Genomic DNA, 9,593 nt, shown 5'->3' with positions numbered 1-9,593 from the left:
TATTAAAAGATAATTAATACGAATGTAGAATGTAGAAAACAAAAGAACATTCTTTGATCTGCATGTACACTGAATAAAACTTGTATCAATAATGAATTAAACAAGTAACTCAGTCGTAATAAACCAATCACTTAATTGCAAAATGAATCAAACTTGTATTTAAAAGTGTATTACACAAATATTAAAGCTGAGACAAATAAGAGAATTAAACATGAATAAAAAAAATGTAACAAATTAAATATCAGTTATAAAAAAAATTCATTAAATTGAGAAAATTGAACTCAGATAAAATCTGACTTAATTGGTTTAGGATGATTCTTCTATTTGAAAATCATACTTGATTGGCATGATCATATTTTCGAAAAAAATTGACTCAAATGTCAAACAATAATTATTTAATAAAATTGAATTAACTATATTACATGCGAACTCGAGATGTATATGTTTTGGTTGGATTCCCTGTTCTATATATATATCAGTGGCTTGGAGTTCCCAAAGATCACCTGCTTGTAAAATGAATTTGTTAAAAAAGAAGAGAATAAATTCACAATATTTTTTTTAAAAAAAAAAACTAAAATAAAAGTTTCAAATAAACAAAAAAAATTTAAAATATAACTCCACATACAAATAGTTTTTTATTTAATCTGATTGAGCCTACACCCTAAATGTTTCAAATAGTAGAAGTTATCACTAAGTATGGGAGTCAGATCTATACTAACTTAAATACATTTCACTATCAAGGTGGTTGGTAATCAAGATACTTGTTGCATAACAAAATCAAACAGACAACAAACTATTAAAATGAGCAATTTAAGATAATCACAAAACAATATGGTACAATAATATTATGCTACCAACCGTTGACACTAAAGTACGACATATATTATTCAAGACTCTTGATGAAAAAAAAGAAAAGAGCAACAATTTGTATAGCATCTCATCTTTCCACATAATGACACATATAATTAAAATAATCAAATACAAGTGATGAATAAAAGGCTTATCCGAGCATAGCCACCTAATTTGATCACAAATTTCCATGACCTAACGCGGAACATGAGAAGGCCTAATATGTACCAGGAACAAGATGAAAATAAAAGGGATCAATGATAAAAACCATGATACACTTACTTTAGGTAATTAACCTGATAACCATAAAACTTAGGTGGGTTAAATTCCATCACCTTCTCCCAGAAAAATATTCCTATTTTTCCTAAAATTGCATCTTGATCCTCAGGGAGCCTTCATCATCCTCACCATCAACAATCTAAAATTTAAAAACAAATGATCATATTGAAAAAAACGAAGAAATTATAATCACATATGTAGATCAATCATCCCCCAAGGGCGATATACCATTGGGGGCTGATTGATCTACTGATGTGGTTACAATTCTTCACTTTCTCAAATGATAATTTATTTTAAAATTTTAGATATATGATGATGAGGATGATCAACACACCCCTGGAGATCAAGATGCATTTTTAGGAAAACTAGGAACTTTTTAGCAGGAGAAAGGCGATGTAATTTAAACCACCTAGTTTTTATTGTTATTAGCTTAATTACCTAAAATAAGTGTATTATGATTTTATCATTGAGCCTTTTTATTTTCATCTTGTTCCTGGTAAATATCAGATCTTCTCATGTTCTTTGTGCTAGGTTATGGAGATTTGTGATCAGATTAGGTGGCTACGATCTGGTAAGCCTCTTATTCTGCATTAGTATTTGATCAATTTTCATTTATACTTAAATAGTTATACATTTTACCAGGTTGTTGCATTTCATCTCCTCATAATTCTTCTTCTATGACACCTCCATTTTAAGCTTATCTCGAGTTGTCGTGCAGTGACAATTTACATGTATCAAATTTATTTCAAATTAAAAGTTAGTTATACTAATAATAATCATTGGTTTCATGAAAAAAACGATACATATTAGAGTTAAAGTCATACATTAATTAGTTCTGATAGAGAATAAACGGCAATAATGTATGTATATACTTGAAATAGAATCAGAAACATATTCTTTCGTTATATAATCAGTGCAAGTTAGTAATTAGTAATCATCAACCTTCACTTACCAATGATATTTGGCAAGAAAGTTTAACCTGAGATCAACATAGCAATCAAGGCTTGTACAGTATCACCAACTTTGGAAGAAAGGATGACAGATAAGTCGATTCTAGGGAGAAATCCATGTGAGAAATTACTACCAATAACATATATATTCAAATAGCTTAAGCTAATAAATTTGTTTATGGATTTGAAATCATGTTCTTTTTGTAGTTACATGTGTACTTTGTATATTATGCGAGGATACCCTAATGATCCAATTATCTAAGAGTTACAAAGTCTACATATTTTTCTAGGATTAGTTAGTATATGACTTTTAAACTTTAAGTCCAATGCCTATAAATGTTTCAGAATGACGGCCTTTTACCATGATGTTAGGGTGGGATAGTACTTGTAAAGTAAATCTCGAAACTCATAGCTCATAAAGTAGTGTCTTGTCAAACATTTGTCTCTTTTATCTTGTTTGCAGATAACCTAGCTATGTAAAGACAAACGAATCTTTGATTGTGGTCATATTTATTTCTGATTGCGAAAAATCTGAATTTGAAACACAGGGTGGGGAAGGGGTTGTAGCTGCGCAAATCCAACATAAAATTATCACGTGAAACTTTAAGTGGAAAAGTTATTGGCTACGAAAACTAAAGAAATATTGTTATTGTATGTAAGGTGATTGCTGATTCCACAAAGAAAAAGATGTTGGGGGGTGTGCTGGGGGATAATTCAATTCCATTGTTTTTAAAAATTACTATAGTACATATCAAGATTGCAATCATTATGGGCCGGTTCGCCCATGCGATATAATATCATGATATGGTATCATGATATGAAATCATGAGATGAAATTGAAGTTTTGTTTGGACTTGCGATCTGGAATTTTGGTATTGTATATTTTCTCATAAACATAAAAATCCCATAAGTTCTAAAACTATTAAAATAGCCCCAATATTTATTTAATATTATCAAATAAAAAAGAAATTACAAAATCGTGTAATAAATTATTACAAGGTTATTTGTTTTCCACTTAAGTAATTGTTTCATCAATATATTTGATTAATAATGAAACACCTTTCACAAGCTCTTCAAGATTTTATTACTCAACAATCGTGAAGTGTGAGTCAAAGTGATTATATGTTGGTGAGAAAAATAAATTTTATATCGGTGAGAATAATACATTTTAAAAAGTAATGATGTGATTATAAATTTTAATTACATGTGAAATAAATGATTAGTAGATATAAATGTGGGATTGTTTTAACAAAATATAAACTCGTGGATTAATTTTTGTATTAAAATAACTCAAATCATGATATGATATTTTCATAATTCCATATCATGGTTTTTGGAGAATATGGCATCATCTCCTGTTATAGAATCATGAGATAAAATCAACATAAAATCACATGTCCAAACGTTAATTCCATCTTACGATATCATATCGCAATATTATATTACATGATCAAACGCCTACTATGTGTTGCAAATATTAAACTTAAATTAGGTACAGAATTTGTAGAGTGAAATCCACTCGGCCTGCATTAAATGTGGAAAACATCACCTACCTAATTCTATTTACATCAGTTAATTATAGCTAAGATATTCATTGGAAGGATATTGGTGCCAAATTATTGATTGATGACATTATTGTTCATTTTCACATAGTTATAGGATATTTTTAACTTATTTTGATATCTACAAAGAAAGAGAAAAATAAATTATTCAAAAAAAATAAAAAATATGGTTTCCTATCGTCCATATGTATTGAAGGTAACGTTCTCCGACCCATAATTAAATTTTGAATCCATAATTGGTTCTGCCTCAAAGATTGAAAGTAAAAGAAGGGAAGATTGTAATTTTACTTGTTTTGTGAGGTAGGGCAGGACATTAATCCCTTGTTGTTTGAGAATATGGTAGGCCATTTCATTGGTAGCGTTAAAGAGTGAAAGGTAACATATTTTCATGTAGTCTGGAAGTTGTTACATTGCTTTTATATCCCATCTGAATTTGTATAACAAGAAATCAAAATTTGAAATCACAAACAAGGATGATGATTATAATGTTTATTATATATAAGTTGTTATATGACTAACCTTTCAACAGCATGAGTGAAGATTTCCAACTCATCAAGAGTGCCATAGACATCATAAATGTCATCTATGAAGACTATAAAAGCAACATTTTGCGCCACAATTCTTCGACACAATCTTTGTTGAGGCTCAAATACTAATCCCAATGACCAGAAAAATTCTTCCACCGGTCTATCTCTTGAAAATGACAATTTCTCTGCCAAACTTGTGCTCTTCCACCACCTTTACATTACATGATCAGAAATTGTATTGTACATATTGTAACTTTTAAGACATACATAGCCAATATATATATATATAACAAGGAATTTAACTTTTTATACTCTGAAATTATATTACTACCAGATCATCTAAAAGATATAATTAAATGATACCTCACCTTGAAAGAATTTTCAAATCTTGTTGGTGTGCTGCTTGGACAATGTTGAAGTCCAACTTAGCAAGCTTGAGCAGAAGAGGATTAGCATTTGGCATTCTCCCATAAATTCTAATATACCATTCCGTCTCTTATCTTGACATCATCCAAGATAAGAGTATATGGTGCAAATAATTCACGAAAAGTGTTTCCCTTTTTACTGAGCGAATGAGAGACATATAATTCGTCGGTGACCCTTTAAAGTTGGTAACAATTTTTACTTAGACATTTTAAGTAGGCTTTGTTCAGTTTAGACATCTCATGTCAGGCTCCATTGTGTAATTTTAACACTTTCAGCTGACATGGCAAACTGAGTGTCATCCACTCGCTATTGACGTGTGAGGGACTTATTTAGTCTTTTGTTATAATAATATCAATTTAAATTTCGCAGTACAAACTTAGATAGACCCAAATGAAAAAAGAAATCAAACCCATATCAATAACACTCCAAATCATGTAAATTTCACCCACAATAACCCTAAAATAGGAACAAAAAAATCTCAATTTTTATTATGTTGATCTCACTAACCTTGAGCCCTAACTCTATTTTAACAACCTTTTGGCCCCATCATTTAGAAATTATGAATAAGATCCCCAAGTTAATCTAGAGATATTAATTCCATAATCATAGAAAATTTTGGAACAAAGTAAACCCTTGATCAAACAGATTCAATGTATATTATATATACATAAAAAGTAAATTTGACTTTTTATATTGAAACAAGTCATGGTGTATCGGGTCCTTCATCTGACTTACTCCTTCATATTACTTAATTGATTATTCTCTTGTATATTAATTATGAATATTTCTTCTTCTATATAGTACTCAATTCTTTGTCTCCATTGCATTTACCTTGTTTATTATTGAGAAATGGTCTAAAACTCCCCCCCCCCTCAACCTATACCCGAAATTCCAACTACACACTCCAACTTCACGGGTGTTTCATTACCCACCTAAACTATATTTTTATCTATTTTTTACCCACCTAGGTGCTGACCTCAATACATAAACCAAATAAGTCGTCTTGCGTGATTCCACGCGCTGGGACCCTACCTTGAAACTCTCGTTTCTTGTTTTTTCCCCATTTCCCTCCTAAACTGAAAGAAGAACAAAGGAACAAAGATAAATTCAAAAACCCTCTTTTCTCATGTTCATCTCCTTCTCCACTTTTGGTAATCATCAAACGATTTTGTTGCGTATTGTCAACTCCATTTTGTAGTTTATCAAGTAATTTCATCAAAAGGTTAGTTTGTTTATCCTTTAGTTTTGAGTTTGTGATTTATCATTAGGGTTTCTGTTCATTCGTGAAATTAAGAGCATTATTGTGTGAAAACTTATGTTTGGCTTACGATGATAGTGTTAGGTGTTCATTTCCACCACATTATACCATATTTTTCCACGTAATTTGGTTTTTCCTTTCTCGTCTAAGTTGCATAATCTTGTATTCTGCTCGTCTTAGTATAATGTTCATCGACTATTCTATTTATGTTCTTCTTAGTATGATGTTCATAGAGAAGCTGCTAGTTTGCTATTGTGTTGTATTTATGTTCATAGATTATGTTCATAGAGAAGCTAAGTACTGTGTTGTGTTTTGTTCATGTTCTACTATGTTGTATAATGTTCCTCTTTAAGTATTTTTCTATTTTTTGGATTGCCCTCAGATTAGAGTATATCTATAATTACTACTCTATTTTTTTAATTGTCTTAAGGTAAGTGATGAGTGGGTTCACTTTGATTACTCTAAGGTGGTACCATGGGGGTGTGTTAGATTAAAGTAGTGGAGAACCAATATATAATGGTGGAAAAGTTACAGAATTTTTGGATGTTGATGTAGATAAAATGTCATATTTTGAGTTGATAGGCTATATTAAAGAAATGGGATATAATACAACTTGCACCTTTAGTATTAAAGAACCTAACTATGGCATTTTGATATATGCTGATAATGATAAGGATATTTTAGACATGATGTGTTCCTTGGAAGATGGGGATAAAGTGTAGGTATTTCTTTGACATTTGATTGATGAGGCAATTGTGGGGTCTACGTTAATAGAAAATGGTACTCATGTGGATATGGGAGAATCTTGTGCAGCTTTTAATGCAAGGCCAAGTGAAAGTGAAAACTTTAACTTATGGGTAGGTGAAGACCATTTATATAGTGAAGACCGTGTTGTACTTTTTCAATCTCACATCCTTTCAATACCAAACCTCCTTTCAATACTACTACTGCAGATGGTGCTACTGCAGATGGTGCTACTACAGATGGTGTTACTGCACTAGATTTTGGTCCTGCTGGACCTGATAAGAGTCTTCAAGTTGCAGGAGTTGATTAGGAAAAAGTTCAAACTTCATGTTGGCAAGACTACTGTGAGAAGAGCAAGAGCTAAAGTGGTGAAAGATATAATGGGTGATCAATTGTGGAATTTGGAAGGATATTTGACTACGAGGATGAATTGTTGAGAACCGATCCAGGGACCAGTTATGTTGTAAAAGTTGGTGAACCTGATACAAAAAGCAGATCAATATTTCAGAGTTTTTACATGTGTTTTGATGCTTTAAAGAAGACATAGATACATTGTATGAAGTGCATAGGATTATATGGTTGTTTTCTTAAAGGGGTTTATAAAGGCCTACTGTTAGTTGTTGTGGCCATTGTATGGTAACAATTAGATGTTGTCACTTGCTTGGGCAGTAGTGAAAAAGGAGAACAAACACACATGGACCATGTTTGTGAAGTGCATAAGGGATGATTTGGGACTTGGAGATGGTGAAGGTCTCACATTGATTACAAACATGCAAAAGGTATGTGAACTTATATTTTGTAATTTTCAATTTTTATATGTAATTGTATTGTGACCTAATCATCATCTATTGCAGGGAATGTCAGTAGAAATTACAAATGTGCTACCTAAGTGAGAACGTAGAATATATGCTAGGCACATATTAGCTAATTGGGCTAAGGATTGGAGGGGTCTTTAAACAAGACAACAATTTTGAAAGATAGCTATGAGTACATTTGAGTCTCAATTAAGGCATCACATAGAGAAGATGAAGTTGTTAGATCCAGAAAAAAATGATGGATAACTTAATGACTACATCATTAATTTTTGGTGCAAAATTTACTTCAATACTGAAGTAAACTGTGATTCTGTAGATAACGACATGTCTGATTGTTTTAATTCATGGATCTCGGTTGCTAGACACAAGACCATAATTACTATGCTTGAAGAAATAAGAGTGAATATGATGACAAAATTAGGCAGTTTGACGGAGCTTCCTAGTACTTGGAAGTGTAATTTCTCTCAAATGTCTCTGAAAGTTTAAGAGGAGAACATTAGTAGGTCTATGAACTGTACAATTGAATTTAATGGAGCTGCTAGATTTGAAGTGAAAAAAGGGCTTTGTCAACACAAAGTGGATATTGCTAGGAGAACCTGTAGTTGTAGGGTGTGGAAGTTAAGGGGCATACCATGTGCACATAATGTAGCTGCATTATACTTTAAGAAATTGTCTCTTTATGACTATATACACAACTACTACAACAAGGAAACTTATTTGAGGACTTATTCCATTGTTATTGAACCACTGACAAACATGGAGATGTGACCAATTTCTACTAACCCCACTGTTGAGCCCCCAAAAATCACAAACATGTCTGGTACTCCACCTAAGGCTAGAAGAAAAGAAGCTGGAGAAACTAAGAAATCAGGGAAGCTTTCTAGGACTGGACTTTCAATGTCATGCAGTTTATGTGGTGTTAGAAACCATAACAAGAGAGGGTGTCCTCAAAGAGAATGTGTTGAATCATCAACAAGACAAAATGCATCATCACCTACTACATCAGTAAGGGCAAAATCAACAAGTCAGACAGGGAAGAGGCAAACCAAAGGTAATACTTGAACTTTTTTTAGTTTTTCTTTCTTTATGACTTAATTTTTCTCTTATATGTATAGAAAACACCATCAACACCATCAGAAGGTGAGCCTTCAGTAAAAAGGGGAAGAGGAAGACCCAAAGAACATCATCAGTAGCATCTAGTGAACCTCACCTACCTACTGCACCTACTGATTTTCCTGCATCCTCTTCTACTCCTCCTACTTATCATGCATCATCTTCAATAGTTGATACTACTAAAAGAGGAAGAGGGGGAAACACATCTCCAGATAAAAGACCAAGAGTCATGGGAATGAGTGTGTTCCAAGCTTCAAATGGCTTCAAAGCCATGAATGTGAGTCTTTGGTTTATGTTAACAACTTAGTCCTAGTTTAATTAAACATCTTAAATATTGATATAGTCCTAATTTTACTATAGCCTGGCATGCCAAAGTAGTAAAATCTACTCTACTGGACAAGCAAGAGTGAAAAAATCATCTGATGTACCTGGTGACATTGGTTATACACCAAGTAATACAACTAATTAAGCTTAAATTGAATGTCAAAGCAGCAATCTCAACAAGCAAGCTTCATGAGTTTAGTGAGAAGCAAAGAAAGAAGACAATGGGAAGTAGTTCAAGTCAAATGACACTTCTTCACAATCAAAGATGCCATGAAAATTGTAGTGATGTTGATGTATTTAAGCACTTTTAAGTTAATGACCTGCTATTTTGGATTTTTGTTGGTAAATTTTGTCTTATGTGAGGCCTTATGAACATGAGTTTTATTTTGGTAAATTCTGCCTTGTGTGAGGCGTTATTTTGGTAAATTTTGGCTTATGTGAGGCCCTTATGAATGAATGTTTATGTTGTATTTTAAAATGGATATTATGTTGTCTATCAAACTATATTGGCGTTATTCAGGTGTGCTTACATATGTTGTGTTGGTTATGTGTTCAGAGGAAGTGTTCCATATTAATTGAAGCTTCAATTGGCATTATAGATACAAGAGATCTCTACATACAAAATGACACACATACATTGACAATTTTAATTAAAGACAACAACAACAAATTAAAGAGAACTGCAAATATGTTGCACTTGAACTACTGGTTGGTGATGAATATAGCAACAACACAAATCAAAATAC

At 32.1% G+C, this 9,593-nt stretch overlaps 1 long non-coding RNA gene across 3 annotated transcripts; it reads left to right on the top strand.

Moving 5' to 3' along the window:
* Positions 1 to 1,021: 1,021 nt before the first annotated feature.
* Positions 1,022 to 9,362, top strand: LOC107031604. Of its 3 annotated transcripts, none has more exons than XR_003574737.1 (5): positions 1,022 to 1,699; positions 6,895 to 7,374; positions 7,450 to 8,461; positions 8,526 to 8,800; positions 8,884 to 9,362. It is a non-coding gene; the product is annotated as an uncharacterized LOC107031604 (long non-coding RNA). The 3 variants fall into 3 exon arrangements; XR_003574736.1 differs by having other exon boundaries at positions 6,820 to 7,374; XR_001458259.2 differs by having other exon boundaries at positions 6,805 to 7,374.
* Positions 9,363 to 9,593: the final 231 nt, after the last annotated feature.

Source organism: Solanum pennellii, chromosome 1 (assembly GCF_001406875.1).
Source record: "Solanum pennellii chromosome 1, SPENNV200".
Lineage (NCBI taxonomy): Eukaryota > Viridiplantae > Streptophyta > Magnoliopsida > Solanales > Solanaceae > Solanum > Solanum pennellii.
Note: the sequence above shows the minus strand (reverse complement) of the source record. Positions and strands in the feature narration are given on the sequence as shown.